This window comes from Ostrea edulis, chromosome 1 (assembly GCF_947568905.1).
Source record: "Ostrea edulis chromosome 1, xbOstEdul1.1, whole genome shotgun sequence".
Taxonomy (NCBI): domain Eukaryota; kingdom Metazoa; phylum Mollusca; class Bivalvia; order Ostreida; family Ostreidae; genus Ostrea; species Ostrea edulis.
In genome coordinates, this window is record NC_079164.1 from 83,436,642 (window position 1) to 83,456,918 (window position 20,277).

At 37.7% G+C, this 20,277-nt stretch overlaps 1 pseudogene; it reads left to right on the forward strand.

Annotated features, from left to right (window-relative positions):
* Nucleotides 1-16,890: 16,890 nt before the first annotated feature.
* Nucleotides 16,891-18,744, forward strand: LOC125669951 (uncharacterized; annotated as a pseudogene).
* Nucleotides 18,745-20,277: the final 1,533 nt, after the last annotated feature.

The window sequence follows — 20,277 nt, forward strand, 5'->3', positions numbered from 1 at the left end:
CCGTTTATTTCTGTTATGATGTCATTGCAGTGGCGGATCCAGGGTTTACGAAAGGGTGTGTGTGTGAAAGTCAAGTATTAGCCAAAATGCTTAGCCATTTTGGGTGCCAATCTGGAATTTTACTCACACTATTTTTATTATTTAAATTTGTGGGGGTGGGGTGGGGTGGTCTAAATCCCCTATTGCATTGCATAAGCAAGAAGCCAGGTGAAAATACAGGAACTGACTTTTGAAGCGGTGATTGTATTCATACGCAAGAACAAACTGATCACATGACCAAATTCATGTCACACGAAATTGAACATCAATTTCATTAGTACTGTCATATAAGGAAGTGTAAATGTAAATATTTGTTTTTATGAATGGAAAGCACTAAAAGAAAATTTCACATAATATATGCCTCATTCACACAAAAATTGTACAAGGATCATTGAGAAAATTGGACATCATGTCATTTTTATGGAAATTCTTCTGACACAAACATTTAAATTTGATACTAAATTAAGGGTGAACATCTGCTTAACAAAACACAATAAACAAAATCGGATTTATTTTTATCCCAGGGCCAATAATGTAAAGGTGCCCCCAATGATATCGACAACGAGAATCATTGCAAAAATTGAACATAACAGCACTTTAATGCATATTTCTCTGATTGATTGATTATTGTTTAACGTCCCTCTCGAGAATATTTCACTCATAAGGAGACCGTCACCACTGCCGGTGAAGGGCTGCAAAAATTTAGGCCTATGCTCGGCGCTTATGGCCATTGAGCAGGGAGGGATCTTTATCGTGCCACACCTGCTGTGGTACGGGACCTCGGGTTTTTGCGGTCTCATCCGAAGGACCGCCCCATTTAGTCGCCTCTTACTACAAGCAAGGGGATACTGAGGACCTATTCTAACCCAGATCCCCACGGGATAATATTTCTCTGAATTGTTAAGCAGATGTTTATTCTTAATTAAGTATAAGAATTTTATGCTTTGCCAATATTTCTCTCACCATAGCAAAACATTCTTATACTGAATTAAGAATAAACATCTGCTGAACAGAAAGCAATAAAAAAAAAATCATGTCCTCACATCTATTTTTATTCCAGAGCCAATAATGTAAAGGTACCCCCTTGAAATGGACAACAAAAATCATTGCGAAGATTTAACTTAACGACACTTTAATGCATATATCTCTGACCAAAGGATAGCATTTTTATACTTAATTAAAAATAAACATCTGCTTAACAGAAAGCAGTAAAATATTTGTATTCAAGGGCCAATAATGTATAGGTAGGCCTACCCCTTACAAAATGAACATGAAAAAACATGACACATAAAGCAATATGGATTTCTTAACAAAATTATCATGATAATTAACATTATAAATGGACAAGTGAGAAGTAAAATAAAGTTATCATTTAGTTTTCATTTTAAATAAAATATAATTTTGATAATACTTTGCATGAGCTTTGCTTCATTCAACAGAAACAATGTATGTGTACTACATGTATATGGCTCATTTTTACATCACATGAACAGCCTTTGAGAAATTGATACATATATACAGTATGCATATATATATATAAACACACGATCTAAATTTTGTAAACACAAAAAAACAAAAACCAATAAAAAAATAGTCTCATAGATTTGACAAATACTGTACAACTTTTCCAATGACAGATTTTGACTTTGACACTCTCGGTTTCTTACAATCTTGCAAGTTCTCACTAAACACGTTATGAATACCATTGTTAGGATCTCGTAAGTGAATAACCTTCAGTTAAGGCAATAATAAAGAAAGTCCCACAAGTTTCTTTTGTGCTATATTGGAAATAACTTTCTTTGTAACAAGGGGGTCCAAAGATTCCTTACATTTATAATAAGACAAGTCAAATATGTCCTCATTCTTATCACTCTGATTTTAACTTCAAGGTAAACAATTTCTGGAGTGATAGTACATCCCCAATGTCATTATGGACATCATAGGTCTCTCCTAAAAGTTTTTGAACAAGATTATCTTGCTTATAGTTTCCAACTTCAGTTTTTGGGATGACCTTTCTTGCAAGCTTCAGTGTGTCAATACAACCTTGAACTGCTTCCTCAACGTCCTTTAAAAGGCTATGTCTATTTAACTGGTGCAATAGAACTGGAATGTCAAAATTTTGAATGTTGTGTCCTATCAGAATGGCATTTGGAAAGTGTGACAGGAATTTAATAAAATTGTGAAGTCCGTCAGCTGCTGTTGTTGATTCTACACTTTGGCCTTTATGCTTGAGGACACCTCCAACATATGTAAGTTCTGATGATAAAAAATCAGAATAACTTTATTTTATGCATATATATAATGCTCTGTAGAAGAAAGAAATAGACCAGTAAATTAATATGCCTAGTTCATTTTATGTTCAAAACTGACATTTTATGTTCAAAGATGATTTTTACCCCCATTTTAAGTTATAACTGACCAAAACCTAGTACGTTTGTTTTACACCTTTCATTCAGAAGACGGGACAAGTTTGTAAGTCACTGAATAAACGAGAAAACGTCTATGGAGCGCCAAATTAACATAAACTCCAATAATTGAAGATATCTTCAATTATTTGAAGATATTGTAACGTCACCGGAACACTAACGCACTGGATTATCACTCCTTGAAATAATGTAAATAATTACTAAAGAACGAAAACACACAAGTCTTGTATTTTAAACGAATAACAAGTTTATTCTGAACACAGATTTATTCAGTTTTATAAAAGTTTAATGAATAAAAGATAATTACGAGTTTACATTCTTGTCTTACATGTATGTATTCTGACCCGGTAATATTTTAACCAGTAATTTAGCGACTGGTAAACTCAACCGGTAATGAATTCAAGAAACATTAATTAAATCCAAGAAAACTGGTAAATCTAACCAGTAGTTCAAGCAACTGGTAAACTCAACCAGTAATACCCAAGAAATATTAATTAAATCCAAGGAGACTGGGCAACCTAACCATTAATGAACGACACTGGTAAATATTTAACCAGTAACGATAATTAAATATCTGACGTGGTATTGACTGGCAATCCCAACCAGTAATATAAAACACTTAGCACTCGCTGCTAAAACTCAACGCTAAATATTAACAAATCACAACCCTCCGTGAATGCTAATTAGCGATAAACCTAACTTTCCTACTTGAACTTAGAAAGTTATCAAACAGAGTAAACCCTCTCGGCACTCTGTAAACTGGTTAGCTGCTACTAATACTAAAATACTAAAACTGGTAATCTCAACCAGTAATGTAAAACACTTAGCACTCGCTGCTAAAACTAATCAGCCTATATTAACAAACCACGACTCCTTTCATGAATGTTAAATAGCAAAACTTAAGTTTCCCCCTACTTGGAACTTAGAAAATATCTAACAGAGCAATACACACCCTCTTGGTACTCTGTAAATGTAGCAACTCCGTATAGTCTGCAAGTACTCGGATATTTACGTTGCATACCATGACATCATGAAACGCGACCAATCAAAAGCGTCGCGTACAAAACTACCGATTATCGATACCTCCCCCTTTCCCACACTAAATATTCCCACACGATAAAAATAATTAAATAAATTAATCAAGCGCAATAATTAACAATCATTGCCTATAAAACAATTGACTGTAATACTATTTTAAATAAATATTGCAATTAAATTCTGTAATAATACTTGTGCACAAATTATGCGCAATGCATTATGGGAAAAGACCGTCAACAATAAACAAAGCACTCGGGAACACTCGAGGTAAGGTTAGGCTAACAAAATACAACTAACTACGGCATCAGAAATAATGCCACGCTCAACGCATATTTACAACAAGTAAATTAAATAGTTTAACTATCGAACATTCACACATTCGATGTATAATCATGTTATTTATAAGTTCTGTACATGAAAGAAAATACCGCGCTATCGAAACTCATTCGGGGACGATGTCACAACACAAAAAAAAAAAACGTATGCACACAAAAAATGAGGCTGGCGCGTCTTGACATCTTACATTTTGCCCCCTTCAAAAAAAAAATGGTCCAAGTCCCTTTGGACCTTACAATCAGACATACTTTTAGTGTAAAACCTACATACAATTACATGTACATCATTTGAAATAAATACAACCATAATGACAGGAACAATGATTCCATGTAACATTGCATAAATTCAAAGTTAATAAATATAGTACATGTGAAACTTCGATGAATTCACGTCACCAGAAGAGGAATCATTGGTCAACTTGCACTCATTTGAAAATGTCAACATTGAATGCTCACAGGTAAGTAATAAAAATTAAACTTTATATGTATTTACATATATTTGAAACCTAGGTGCATTCTACAACAAAGTTATCCTAACTAGACCTGAAAATCGATCTATTCTATTGCAATTTACAAACTGATATAGAGGCTATTCTACAGATGGACATAAATCGTAATGAACTTTTAAAGAAAATCTCCTGTTGTAAGACAATTCGAATGCTATAATGAAATGAAGACTTTACCTTAAATAATAAATACTATAGTTACTTATGTCCTACCTATACATGTACTATTTGGTTTTACCTAATGTTTCCTATATTTCTTAGTGTCTGGTTTGAAGAGGTCATGCAGAGGTGAAGGTCGGGGGCTCCTAGGTCTAGGTCGCTGTCTCTGAGGTTTAAAAACGACTGACTTCAAAGTTGGAACAGCCGGAAGCTTCCTCCTTGATGTGATCTTAGGTCGCTCTCCCTCTCCAGGACCATTATGAACTGAGCAAGAGGTTCCATCATTGGACTTCTGCTCCTGTAACATCCTCTGGAGGTTTTGGATCACCTTCGTATTGTTGCGGAGGGCCCTCTCCTGACTTGCAATGATGTCTTGAAGTTTCCTTACCTCAGAGTCCGATTCCTTCCTGGGTGATGTATTGGTACCCACTTCTCTGGTTGAAGGCTCCTGGTCGAATTCTGACGTGTCTTCGAAGACCAGAAACTCCGACAGGACGGCAACCTCGTCATGCTGGAGAGTCGTTGATGAAGAAGCAGACACTGGTACTGATGATGAAGAAGGCACTGGTGCACTGGATGGTGGAATGTCAGTAGGATGAGGAACTGGGTTGGAAACAGGAACAGGTGGCGATATGGCAGATGGTGACTGGTGCAAGACGTCAGTGGCAGAGGGACAGGAATCCGCACAGACAGTCACAGGACTGGGTTCAGAGTCGTGCGCAGCAGCAATGACTGGGGCTGGTAGGATGGGCCGCACGCATGATGGAGTCTGCCGCTGAATAGGTTGACTGGTTCGCATTCGGCGTTGTCGCTGCCAGTGCTGTAACGAATCCACCACAGACATCTGGTCCAACATGCCCAGGGCTATCCTGCTGCTCTCTGACATGTCGGATGACGTAGGCATAGGCAAGGAATTTTCACCCTTCAACGCTGCATGGAGATAGTACCACTGGACGTGTTTGGAGAAATTGCTGTAATCATAATGACGGTATTCGCAAACAGGACACACGTAGGGATATTCATCGAAGGTCAAGTGTTTGGAATAGATGTGTCTCAAAACATAGTGCCTCTCCCCCTTGAATGGACACAGCTTACAGGTCCACGCTCGACCACGCTTTCCAGCTGAAGTGATTACAGATGATTGTGACATGACAATGACCTGCAACAAAGAACTGTACAAGGTAAGCACAGTAATAAATACACACATGAAATTTTATCATGTAATATGAACATATACTCTAATGATATGTACAAGTTTAACATGTATCATACACACATGTAAAGTTTGGTTTCATAATAATAAAAAAAAATTAAATTTCTCCCCGTCCACCCCAATCAGGTATATCACCTGATAGCTAAGTGATAAATTTTACCCATGGAAGTCGTGATTTGTTTTAAGCATATTGCTACAATATGAATAAACAAACATAGCAGGAAAAAGTATCTCACTTTTTATTTTCAATAAAACAAGTCAAAATCTCATTGACTTAAAATCTACAATGCTGATTTAAGTTCTCTGGTAAGTTTCAACACCCACTTAGGTGGTGTATTTCCAATATAGGGAAGCAGTTTATTATGGTTAACTACTCTGCTCTCTCCTCGAGCATCTAACTGAATTTTGAAAACCAGCTCACTCAAGACTTTTAGTACAACACATGGTCCAATATAAGCACTTCTAAACTTCGGACACTCACTGTCCCCAATCTTCTCATTCAAGAGCCATACAATGTCACCCGCTTTATATGTATGAACCAGTGTTTTAGTATTGTACACATCTCTTTGTCTTTTTGCAGCTTGGCACAAATGTTTTCTACAAATGGCATGGGCCTCATAGAGTTTTGACCTAATTTCTTCTACAAATTCACCATAGGATGAAACTGCTTCACCATTGGAGCCTAATGCATGATGGGTTGCCTCATAGGGCATTCTAAGTTCTCTACCAAACATAAGTAAATTTGGGGTAAGTCCTGTTGACTCATGACATGTAGATCTATATGCACATGTAAGACAATGAAGATGAAGATCCCACTCATCATGAGCATCCGAAATAAATGCCCTAATCATCCGCACTAGTGTACGATTGAATCTCTCAACCATTCCATTGCACTTTGGATTCCTAGCAGTTGTTCTTGTTTTCTTTATGTGTAGAAGAGAACATAATTCTTTGAATATATTTGACTCGTAGTTTCGTCCTTGATCTGAATGAAGAATCAAAGGACAACCATATCTGGTTATAATTTCATTCAATAAAACTTTGGCTGTAGTGGCAGCAGTTTGGTCAGGTACCGGAAATGCTTCTACCCACTTGGTAAAATAATCCATAACAACAAGTATGTAGCGATTTCCTTTCTCTGTTACAGGCAATGGACCAATGAAGTCTGTGGCTAGACACTCCCAGGGTGCACCGAATCGCAAATTTTGAAGCAGACCCTTTGGTTTTTGGACAGGAGGTTTGTTCATAGAGCAATTATCACAAGTGTTAATGAATATCCTAACTTCCTCTTTCAGCTCAAACCAGTAAAAGTTTCTGGTTAGTCTGAACTTAGTTTTCTTTATTCCTAGATGCCCTGCTAATGGCCAACAGTGAGACATTTTCAAAATTTCTTTTTTAAGAATTTTTGGGACAATGAATTGCTCTAAAGTATCTCCCAGTGTTGTAGTACAGGACCTATACAAAACATTTTCTTTCAGTACTAATTGATCCCATAAACTCAGGTAGTGTCTGGTTGCAGTTGAACAGGAAACTGAATCTTCTTTTCTCGGCCGTTCATCGTTCATTTTCCATTGTAGAACTGGTGAGATATCTGGGTCCTCACGCTGAAATGTATGGAGAGAAATGGAAGAATACTGGCTCTTCCAAATAGTACAATCAGACAAAGAAGACTCTGGACCCTGTTTCCTGGTGCTGACCTTCCTTGTTACCTCATCAGATTGCTGAGAATCTAAAGGTAATACATTTTCTGCCCTGCGACGACATTTCTTGCATGGTCCACATTTAAGTACCTCCATGTTATCCACATCCGGACAATTGCAATCCTTTGGGTTTGGACACCTTGATAAACTGTCTGCGTTTCCATGTTGTTTCCCTTGCCTGTACTGAACCTCAAAGTTATATTCTGACAAAATTTCTATCCATCTTGCAACTCTGCCCTTGGGCTCTTTCAACTTAAAAAGCCAAACTAATGCCTGATGATCTGACCTGACTACAAATTGCTGGCCCAGTAAATACTGGCGAAAGTATTCCACAAAATGTTTAACTGCTAAAAGTTCTTTGTCAGTCACACAGTAGTTCTTCTCAGCTTTGTTAAGTGTCCTACTAGCATAGGCGATTACTCGTTCTCGTCCATCCTGCACTTGGCTTAAAACAGCTCCGATACCTTCATCACAGGCATCCGTGTCTAGTATGAATTGTCCATGGTCTGGATCAGGGTAACCCATTATCTCAGGACCCATCAAGATAGATTTAAGTTTGACAAATGATTTATCACATTCTTTTGTCCACTGGAAGACTACTGTTTTCTTTGTTAAATTTGTAAGTGGTTTCGCAATGGTAGAGAAGTTGTGAATGAATCTCCTATAATAAGATGCCATGCCAAGGAATTGACGAACTTCTGTCAGCGTCTTAGGAGTGGGCCAGTTGACAATTTTCTCAACATTCTGCATGTGTGGAAGAATTCCATTTCTGTTTATTTTGTGACCAAGGAAAATAACTTCATCCTGAAAAAAATCGCATTTTTCCGGTTTTAGTTTCAAATTTGCTTCTCTCAGTCTCTGTAGGACTTGTTCCACTCGCTGAAGGTGCTCTTCGAAGGTTTTACTGTAAATTATGACGTCATCTAAATAAATCAAACAAGTTTCCCACTGTAGCCCTTTCAATGCCAGCTCCATGACTCTTTGAAATGTTGCCGGAGCATTAGTTAACCCGAAAGGCATGGTTACATATTCATAATGTCCATATTTAGTTACAAATGCAGTTTTGGGGATATCGGTTGCCTTCACTCTGATTTGATGATACCCAGAAGTTAAATCAAGTGTAGTAAAAATGGTGGAACCAGCAACAGAATCCAAGCAATCTTGTACACGGGGAAGAGGAAAGGCATCTTTTGTGGTTATACTGTTGAGTTTTCGGTAATCAACACAAACTCTCAGCTTGCCATTTTTCTTTCTAACGAGCACTAGGGGCGAAGCCCAAGGTGAAGAAGAAGGCCTTATTATTCCTTTTTTCTGTAACTCAAGCACAGCATCCTTCTCTTCACTGGCAAGAGCAATTGGGACTCTTCGTGGTGGTTGTTTAAATGGTAGTTCTCCTGCAGTATTTATCTGATGTTCTGTCAATTCTGTCTGACCTAAATCCCACTCATCCTTGGAAAACACATCTTGATATCTAGAGAGAAGTGTTGTAAAAGATCTCTCTTCCTCAGGAGACATTAGTGTAACTGCTCTACTGCATAGTTCATCTAAATGTGGGGGAATGTCAACCTTTGTTTTGCAGTTGACATCTGAAACTCTTCTAACATCTATCTCTGATTTATTGGTTTCCAGTGGTATGATGTCTTCTATACTTTGTAATGTTCCTAGAATTGTATCAGGATAGACGCGGGTACTCCTAGGAAATGGATTCATAATCCGTACAGGAATAGTTATCCTATTAGCAGTATGGATGACGGCTGGTGCAACTAGCAATGAAGATTTCTCTGTAAAACCGTCTGAGGCTTCTATCATGAAAGCATCTTTAGTATTGGTACTGTTCATTCCCTCAATATATGCAGAGACAATTAATTCACTCATAGGTGGAACATCATACAAGTCAGCTGATCTCAGCGTGCCAGAGGAATGTTTTCCTCCGGAAGTGACACATGGAATAGTATGACCATGTAAATGAATAACATTTTCTGTTAGTAAGATATCAGCGCTGCCATGTTTTTCATCCTTCAAAATGTCAATTCCCAACAGGACATCGTCTTCTATCTCAGCTACTAGCAGCTTTCGGGTCAGTGTAAGTGAACCTAAATTAAGGTTAAAAGTTCCATTTCCATAAACCCGAATTAAAGATCCACCTGCCCCTTTCAGTACGGAATTTCCCTTTAGTTTTGGTCTATCTTTTTCTATAATTGCGTTGTAGGCCTTGAGTGAAAGAATGCTAGTGGTTGCACCAGTGTCTGCCGTGAAGTGTACATTAATTCCGTTGACTTTCTCTTCAATATATATTCCTGTCGAATCTGGTAATCTTCTACTCGAAAAAAATGGAAAAATAAAATCTTGTCCCATGGTTTCGGGGTCTTCACTGTCCGTCAGTAGGTCAGTTTTTCCTTCAGCCATCTCTCGACCCTCAGAAATGGCTACTGGCCATTTAAATGAGAGGCAGCAGCAACAGATTGCGACTCCTGGGGTGACACATCCTTCTTCTGTGGACAGTCCCTTGCAAAGTGTCCATAAGCCTTGCAGCAATAACACTGCACAGAGGCCATTTTGTTGTTTGGCCCTGTTCTCTGCTGCTGTGTTTTCCGATCACAGTCTGCTGAGGTGTTTCCATAATGTTGACTGTGCTTCTCCAACTCTCGACGTACCTTTTCTAACTGCTCCTGGAGATCTCTTATGCTGGTTTGTTCGTTATTTATCTTTGCTTTCGTCGTCAACTCATCGGGTCTCACGGGATGTGCCTTCATAGAGTTGGTCTTTTTCTCATCTCTCTGTTCTCGAACTTGACGAGCTACCCTTTGTTTCTGTCCTCTCCCAGTCTCTTCATAGCTGACAACCTGGAGGACGGCCTCGTCAATGTTCTCGGGCTCCTTTACATATTCCACATGAAACTGTGCATCCTTGTCCGAGAGCCCATCCAAAAATCGACGCAACAAGTCTTCCTCTCTCGTATCTGCATTTCTTTTGGGGTGTGCTTTATCATAGAGCCGTTTCAAATCTGCTGCGTAATCTTCTACTTTTTCACCTGGCTTTTGCTGTCTGTTGCTAAATTTAGCAATAAAGGTTTTCCTTGTTTCCACTACTCTGAATCTGTTATTCAATTCCTGTATTAATTTAAGGTAATGTTTACGTGTGGACTTCGGGAGTTGTCCATAGACGAATTCTGCTGCAGTGTCATGCAATCGCGGCAACAGTTCATCCAATCTCTGTAGCTCAGACCATCTTCTCCGTTCAGCCATCTCATCAAATCTAGCATACCATATTTTCCAATCCTCTTTCCCGGTAAATGGTGGTATCTTTACGCTTGACTTTCTAGGTCTGGGTTGGTCTAGAATCTGTTCAAAATTACTGCATGTGGAATTTTCATCATAGTCCTCATTTTCGCTAATGCTATCTCGATTTCCTGGAGTGGTTCCTACGGAAAGAGTACTGGGGTTTTGTAGCAGGTTCTGTAGCGCATTTCCGACTTCAGCACGTATCATCTCTGCTAGATTTACAGGCTGTGTTGCATCCGATATGGTCGGTTGACTGGGTCTGTTTCTCGTACAGCCGTGAGAAGGAAAAGGTGAAGGATCCTCTGCAAAAACGTGGCTGGCATTGTGACCTATAGTGGTAGGTAGGGGATGGGTCATGTGAGAGTGTACGCTAGAAACAACCGGCATACTATGTATAGAAGAAACAGGTAAATGACCTGCACATGTAGCAGGTAGAGAACCAACAGAGCGTGGTAAAAGGTGACAAATGCTAGGGGAAACAGGTAAATGACCTGTATCATTTGCTCTGGGATGTATGTAGCCTTGATGCTGGTTTTGGTGATCTATTCTGGTTGATAGATTTGATGATATCGTTTGGGGTATCAAGGTTACGGGTGGTATGAATTGTACATGACCTGCGTTCTGTGAGTGCACAATTCTATCATGATTGTTTAGAGTGTTCATAACGACACCTCTGTTAACATGTACAGGTGTGTTATCTGCAATAAATTGAGTAGGTCCGGAAAACTGTCCATGGGATCTTGCTGAAGAGTAGGTCATACCCGGGGGTATCAAGGTTACGGGCGGTGAAACTGATAAAGAATCAGTACTATGATGGGTAGAGACCATATGTCTTACTGTAGGTGTACAATGGTGTGCGCCTGTACTATACGTTGTTGGAGTATTGCTGACCGCCGTGTCGGGTAGAGAGATTAGTCTGCTCACTGGTCGTGCAGCTTGGTCTGTTCCGTCGCCTTCCCCACTGTATAAACTTCGTGGATGATTCCCGCATAACGGAAAAGTTGCTTGCATATTCAATGTTTGAATATCGTAAGAATTACCTTGCGTCATTGTATTTGTACAAGTGACAGGTACGTAACCTATATTTTGAAATGAATTGCACATGACAGGTACACTACCTGTATTTGGTGACATAACACAAGAATTCGCTATTTGATCTAGATTTTCATATAAACTACAAGAAACAGGTATGTCACCTGTATTTTCAGAACACTGGCGTGAAACGGACATACTGTCATTTGCCCATGTTAGATGAGTATTGCACGTGGAAGACTCAACTACTAACTGTATATCGTGCCCTGTATTATTGCACGTTGTCTCAATTGGTTTTTCTTTCTCTGCAGATGGAGAATATCTCTCTGGACTTCCTTCTCTGGAACTCAAACTCTTCTCCGATTCACGGTCTGCCGACGAAACTCGGATGTCAGGAGACGGGTGATCGCGACCACGAACAGCGGCCCGATTTTTAGTTTTTCTTTTGTTACCCATAATGAATAAATGTGTTCAGAAAAACCTGTGATATTCAAGACTTGTGTCTAACTAAACTTCAGAGGCTTAGATTTGATCACTGGATCTGTTAATTTAACAGATCCCGCCGTGGATGCCAAAATATTGTAACGTCACCGGAACACTAACGCACTGGATTATCACTCCTTGAAATAATGTAAATAATTACTAAAGAACGAAAACACACAAGTCTTGTATTTTAAACGAATAACAAGTTTATTCTGAACACAGATTTATTCAGTTTTATAAAAGTTTAATGAATAAAAGATAATTACGAGTTTACATTCTTGTCTTACATGTATGTATTCTGACCCGGTAATATTTTAACCAGTAATTTAGCGACTGGTAAACTCAACCGGTAATGAATTCAAGAAACATTAATTAAATCCAAGAAAACTGGTAAATCTAACCAGTAGTTCAAGCAACTGGTAAACTCAACCAGTAATACCCAAGAAATATTAATTAAATCCAAGGAGACTGGGCAACCTAACCATTAATGAACGACACTGGTAAATATTTAACCAGTAACGATAATTAAATATCTGACGTGGTATTGACTGGCAATCCCAACCAGTAATATAAAACACTTAGCACTCGCTGCTAAAACTCAACGCTAAATATTAACAAATCACAACCCTCCGTGAATGCTAATTAGCGATAAACCTAACTTTCCTACTTGAACTTAGAAAGTTATCAAACAGAGTAAACCCTCTCGGCACTCTGTAAACTGGTTAGCTGCTACTAATACTAAAATACTAAAACTGGTAATCTCAACCAGTAATGTAAAACACTTAGCACTCGCTGCTAAAACTAATCAGCCTATATTAACAAACCACGACTCCTTTCATGAATGTTAAATAGCAAAACTTAAGTTTCCCCCTACTTGGAACTTAGAAAATATCTAACAGAGCAATACACACCCTCTTGGTACTCTGTAAATGTAGCAACTCCGTATAGTCTGCAAGTACTCGGATATTTACGTTGCATATCATGACATCATGAAACGCGACCAATCAAAAGCGTCGCGTACAAAACTACCGATTATCGATACCTCCCCCTTTCCCACACTAAATATTCCCACACGATAAAAATAATTAAATAAATTAATCAAGCGCAATAATTAACAATCATTGCCTATAAAACAATTGACTGTAATACTATTTTAAATAAATATTGCAATTAAATTCTGTAATAATACTTGTGCACAAATTATGCGCAATGCATTATGGGAAAAGACCGTCAACAATAAACAAAGCACTCGGGAACACTCGAGGTAAGGTTAGGCTAACAAAATACAACTAACTACGGCATCAGAAATAATGCCACGCTCAAAGCATATTTACAACAAGTAAATTAAATAGTTTAACTATCGAACATTCACACATTCGATGTATAATCATGTTATTTATAAGTTCTGTACATGAAAGAAAATACCGCGCTATCGAAACTCATTCGGGGACGATGTCACAACACAAAAAAAAAAACGTATGCACACAAAAAATGAGGCTGGCGCGTCTTGACATCTTACAATATCATCAATTCAATTATTGCTCTATTTAATCGAATTAATGCGCACATTAAATCAATTATTGCTCTCATCAAATGAATTAATGCGCGCTTCAATTCAATTATTGCTCTCATCAATTGAATTAATGCGCGCATCAATTGAATTAATGAGAGCAATAATTGATTTAATTCGCGCATTAATTGAATTATTGCTCTCTTCAATTCAATTGATGAGAGCATCAATTAAATTAATGAGAGCAATAATAGATTTGATGGGTGCATTAATTCAATTAATGCTCTCTTCAATTCAATTGATGAGAGCATCAATTTTGTAGAAATATTGCTCGCAATAATTAATTTAGAGCTCGGTATAAATAATTTGATGATCTCTTTAATTCAACTGAAGATATCTTTAAAGCATAGTTCAAAGTACAATACATAACTAGAAAGTAATATCAAACAATATGTGCATCATGCACACGCATATATATTAAGGCGACAATTCAGCATTACGTGATGCAATAGCATAATGAAGATATTTTCCTAGAGCAGTAAGGGTAGGAGTGTGCGGTGAACCCAACAACTGAAGTAATTTATATGAACTTGGCGATTTGTAGTAGTATTTTTTAATGTATATTTCCCTTAGAGAGGAGTATTTAGAACATTGAAGGATAAAATGAAATTCATCTTCAATTTGTTGGGTGTTACAAACATCACATAATCTATGCTGCCTGCTCTCACCCTGGAATCTTCCAGTTTCAATATTTAAACAGTACGAGGAAAGTAATGAGAGATGTTGTTTTTTAAAAATTGTGAATTTGTTATGTTACATTTTTTGTAAGTGTGGCCATTGAGCAGTGAGGGTTCTTTGGCGTGCCACACGTACTGTGACATGGGACATCCGTCTTTAAGGTCATCTCCGAGGACCCGTGACATTCACATCGTTTGGCGATGGAACTGTCACTACCTGTTTTAACGACTTAGGTCTGTCGCGGCCGGGATTCAAACCCCGATCTTCCGCATGCGGGGTGAACGCTTTAACCTCTAGGCCACCGCGGCGGTGAGCATTATTGGATGAAAGAGAAATAGCAGCTGCTACAGGTTAACTGTGATCTTCAACAACAGTTACATGTCTTAAAAGAACAAAAATTGCAGGGGAGGAGATTTGGATGTTAATGTCTGAATGACAAAGATTATCAGTAGTACACTGGGTTCTCTAGGGACCAATACGATGCTGTCTACACATTTCTTGTACCAACAGCTGAAGATCCTAGAAAGTGGAGCAAGACAATTTTGGTGCCAAATCATTGTCGACAAAAGAGCAAGTTCTACCTACTCTGATGAAACTGAGACAAAATTTTGACTTTCAGCACAACTCGGATTTGTTTGATATATCCTCACTAGACTCTAGTGCAATATTTACTCACTGGATAAACTATACATTTTTTAGATTTGGAAGTTTAGTTATATTGTCTGAATAAAGTTTGTAACGTGCATGATAGCTGAGATGAGATCCTATATATTGAGCACCAAATGGAGTATCAACCGTTGGTCCTGCTACTGTAGATACCAGATAGGAAATGGGGGCTTGTTCACACCTTTTTCAAGCTCTCTATATCCATTTCACTGATTCATCAAAACCAGAAGTCTCCCACTGCTCCAGAATCATAATGACTTGTAGGACATGTGCACATTGACCTGCTTCCATGTAAAATGTACAAAACCTGAAAAAATATAAACCAATTCCCATACCATATTTGCATACAAATTTATATCAAATGAAGAATAGCATTAAAACACTATATGTACCACAATATAAATTTATTTTATACGTATCTTTGGTATGATTATCTATACAAGCTTTTGGGAAAGGTGTGCACTTGTATTTGGTAAAGAAACTGAATCATAGTTACACTGACCTGGGATGTGCACCCTTTAGTTAGCAAGTAACTGGAAAAATAAACATTGGTAAAATGCACCGAGTTACTGAAAGGAACAAAAATGCTACAAATGAAATTTGAAAATAAAATAAGAAGAATATTACTGAGCAACGTTAATGAAACATGACAACTTCTCTCTCTCTCTCTCTCTCTCTCTCTCTCTCTCTCTCTCTCTCTCTCTCTCTCTCTCTCCTATAGTCTAATGCATGCATGTACGTATACGTTTCAATAATTTAAAAAAGAAAATGTGATATTGAAATTCTAAACAAGTGAAAACTATTTCAATATCTGAAAATAACAGTATACAGACCCAGCTTTGCAACTGTAATGTGCGTCGTTTAATTTCTTCCGTTGAAAGTTTACATCGATGTTAATCTTGTGTGGCCCCTCTGTTTTTCTCTGACTCCGATATACTTAAGCAAATATGCATATTTTCACGTTCTTGTGTATATAATTTAACGGATTTTACATAAGACTCCTTCATGAACGCAACAGCCCTTTGTTTTTGACAAAGTGGTGGTGTAACTAACATGTATGATACAGAAAAGTCGTCGGGATGTCCTTTAACGACATGATTCGCGCCATGTTGTTTATACGTCGACAATCGTAACTACTCGGCTATTTCCGTGACCGCAAATAAAATTAGGTGTACACTTCGTGGTTGGTGTAGACAAATCGAGCGTGCCCATTAATTATCATATCTATTAAATTATGATATTTTGAAATTTAGGAATAGGTGAAATATTTCAAATTAATTATAATCATCCCTCCAAATACACATCCTCGCAGTTCCAGAGGTTTTCTATACAATTTACCAATTGGAATGCAAATGATTCACATTATTTCTGAATTTTGAAAGTCATAAAAAGTTGGGAGAATTTAACAAATAGAATTACCATTATATAGAGAGGGGTAATACATGTACATTTCAACTTTTGAGCATCATAGAAAATTAAAAAATTAATTGACAAGTTCCTTTATTATTTGGGAATTTTACACGTGTACTAATGTTACAACCAAAGTAATAAGGCAAAAAATATAAGCTATATGAAAGGTGAAGATAACGAACAATTCATTTGTCCAATTCTTTTTTGGTATATCCTTAAATAAATAATAATTTTTTTAAAAAGTACCTGGTATGCAATCATGCTTCAAAACAGTTTATGATTTTACTTACAGGCATTGATGGAAAGTTGAATGGCGATAACCTTGATCTGCGTGTTGAGACCAATGATGTGAGAATGAGTAACAAAAGCAAAGATTTTCATTTCTTTGCGTCTGACTGGGTCTGGCAGATCGTGTGTCAAACACGCTTAAAGATTTGAATGATAGTTTGCCATTAGGAAACATTGACCAGGTATCCTGGCACAACTTTGTTCCAACGTCAGATGAAACAAACAAGTTTAGAGAATATCTGAAAATTTTACTTGCCAGGAAAATTGTAGACTATATGCCAGCATTTAATTGGATGAAGAAAATAATACCAAATCACGAAGAAATGCCATCAAAATCAAAGATATTCCTAATGAAAAATGAGGCGTGCTATTCAGATTGTCTTCATATTCTGGATCATTATATAGAGGATGTCAACAGAATCTATATGCAAAGGCTGGCAGAGGTAGACATAAAATGTTGAATACAATGCAACATGTTCATAAATCACTATTCTAAATATATGCCACTGACATCTCTTGGAGCATTTAATTCAATTTTAGGAGATGACTTAGATAAATTAAGAGCACCTGTTAGTGGTGACCAGCTAACCAGGATCAGACTGGAGGGAGCTAAAGCACTGAGAAAAGGAGCACATACTTCTCTTGACAGTTGCATCCCTTTATTGTTGAATTATTTCACACACTTTAAGATTTTTTTTGGAGGTAATCAATTTGTATTTATATATTAAATATGCATAGTGGTATATGCATATATTTGTGAAGTTTTTGAAGCTACAAAAGGCAACTGACAAAGCAACATTGGCACACCTAAAATGATAATTCAAAGGAGCAATGTCAATGCGAAAGTGAAAGTATGGTTCAAGGTATGTACATATATATAAAAACTTTATTTCAGAGAATCAAGATTTTCAATTATCAAATTCATTAATTTTTCGACTAACAGAATGGCACAGTTTCATCCTATGTACAGTGGAATGTAAATATCTCCACAGTACTTTCTTTGTAATTCTTAACATCTTAAAAATAGAATAATAGAAAATCTAAATATTTTTATTGAACAGGCACACGAGCAGTTCGTTGATACTGACACAGTTGGAACAGCTTATATTTTATCCTTAGTCATGGAACTGTTTGGAATGCAAAATCTCAATGACATTCCAGTGCACGATTGTATTCCTCCAAATGTCAGGATGGTTCATATGGAGAGGAGAAATGATATCTTCAATAAGGTTATGGACCTTGTTATGACTCGCATCTTCATGCCACCTTTGAAACAGGACACTGAGGTATGTTTCATATGAAAGAAGGTAAATGATAACTAATATGTGTATCACAAAACCAATTGAGTATACTCAACTGGTTTCAGGAGTATATGCAATCGGCTTTGTGTTATTTTTATTATACTTCTATTTGTATAGGTAGATATTTGTATACTTATTTCTAGTTGAAAGAAATACTGGTGTTATGACTGTATTAATTGATTTATACCTGTCATACAAAGTGGTTGTGTATTGTGCACTTTTACATCTAAAAATGTATTTCTTAATGTAGGAAAATGAAAAGACTGCATCATGTCTAACTGTACAGATTTGCACAGGAGATGTGGAATACCAACTGGAAGCACCAGTTACTGACCTTCAATGTCTCAGTGGAGGAAAGAAATTTTCATCTACAAGCCAATGTTGAACACATAAGGAATGGATGCACTTTCACCCTTCCAGATTCACAGATACCAGTGACGGTGAAGAAGTCCAAAATCCCTGTGATGATCTGCACAACTATGCTCGTATGCTTTCAACTTTCCGGGGGAAGTCTGGCTCTATAACACCGGGATTCGAACCCCGGTCTTCCGAATGCGGGGAAATGAAGAGAATGACAGGACCTACACATTATTTAGTATCAAGGTCAAGTGACCTATGACTTTGAACATATTGTAGTGGAGAACGTTGATACTTTAGAGTTATCGTTCTTAGAGCGTCGCGCGGTTGCCCTTGACGACCGTTGAAGTTTCGCCTGCACGTCGTTCTTAGAGCGCAGAGCGTCGCGCGGTTGCCTTTGACGACCGTTGAAGCTTCGCCTGCACCGGCCAAAGTTTGTCTATCTTTTAGACCGGCATCGGTCACGGTTTTTGCAACCAACTCTACTTTACATCTCCGACTAAATTTATAAGTTATACCTGCGTAATTTAGGTAAATAGTATTGTTCTCCAGTTCATTCCTCCCGTTATTGTTCATATTTTCTATTGTAACTCGTAAATAAACTTTAATTTCAGAACTTTACTTCAAGTTTCCGTTGTTCTTTCGAGTCATGGTCGATATCTCGTGATAACTTGTTAATTCCAGGGTAATAATTCCTGTTACATAATTTGGGGGCTCGTCCGCGGGATCTTTCGACCATGAATCGATAGATTTTCTTCAATTTTTTTTTTTACAGAATTGATCTAGATCTATATATGTTTTTAGAATTTTCATGTTCGTACGCTGTTTTTGGCTATATTTAGCTCTAAAACTTCATAGTTATTTCGGATTTCAAACATTTCGGTTGAACATCACTGAAGAGACATTATTTGTCGAAATGCGCATCTGGTGCATCAAAATTGGTACCGTATAAGTTTTACATTATCTACTTGGAATTGTATTCGCTGCTATGGCATCTCGGTTGTTTACCAGCATATGTAATAGTTGGCGGAATTTATTTTCACCCCGTAAAAGTCAGTCTGACTCAGAAACAGAAAAGGTTTGTACAAAAATATTTGATTTGATTTGATGTTTTCCGCCACACGCAACAATTTTTCAGTTATATGGTGGCGCCCAGTTTTTATTGGTGGAAGAGAGAACCCAGGTACAGTGTACCTGGGAAGAGACCACCGACCTTCCGAAAGTAAACTGGGAAACTTTCTCACTTACCGGCGCGAGCAGATTCGAACCCGCGCCGACAGAGGTGAGAGGCCGTGTGATTTTGAGCGCGATGCTCTAACCACTCAGCCACGGAGGCCCTCTTGTACAAAAAGAGACATCTTACCTACTGAGGTTAACACCAATGAAAACGTACATGACTTAGGTGCTAGTGAGTGTCCAAATAAATCAAACAATGTAGATTTAGTTCCGTTGGTGCCTCTTGTAAATTCTAGTAAGTTCACAGATCCTTGAGAATTTCCAGACATTAGGCATACTCAAAATCATAAGGAAAGTGTATCCGTAAGGAATAGAGGTTTATCCTCACATAATGACAGTCTCAATCAGGACCACTTATCTAGTCCTCATACACACACTCCACAAGATAAATATTTCATCATGAATGACGAGCAATCGTTCTCTACTCAACGTGGTTTATTCCACAACATTCAAAATCATGGCGTCTCATCAACTCCAAGTCACGTGACAGATAGGGGTTTCCCGAGGAATTTGGGTGTTTCCCATTCTTCCGTTAACCTACCATTTCAATCCCAAATAC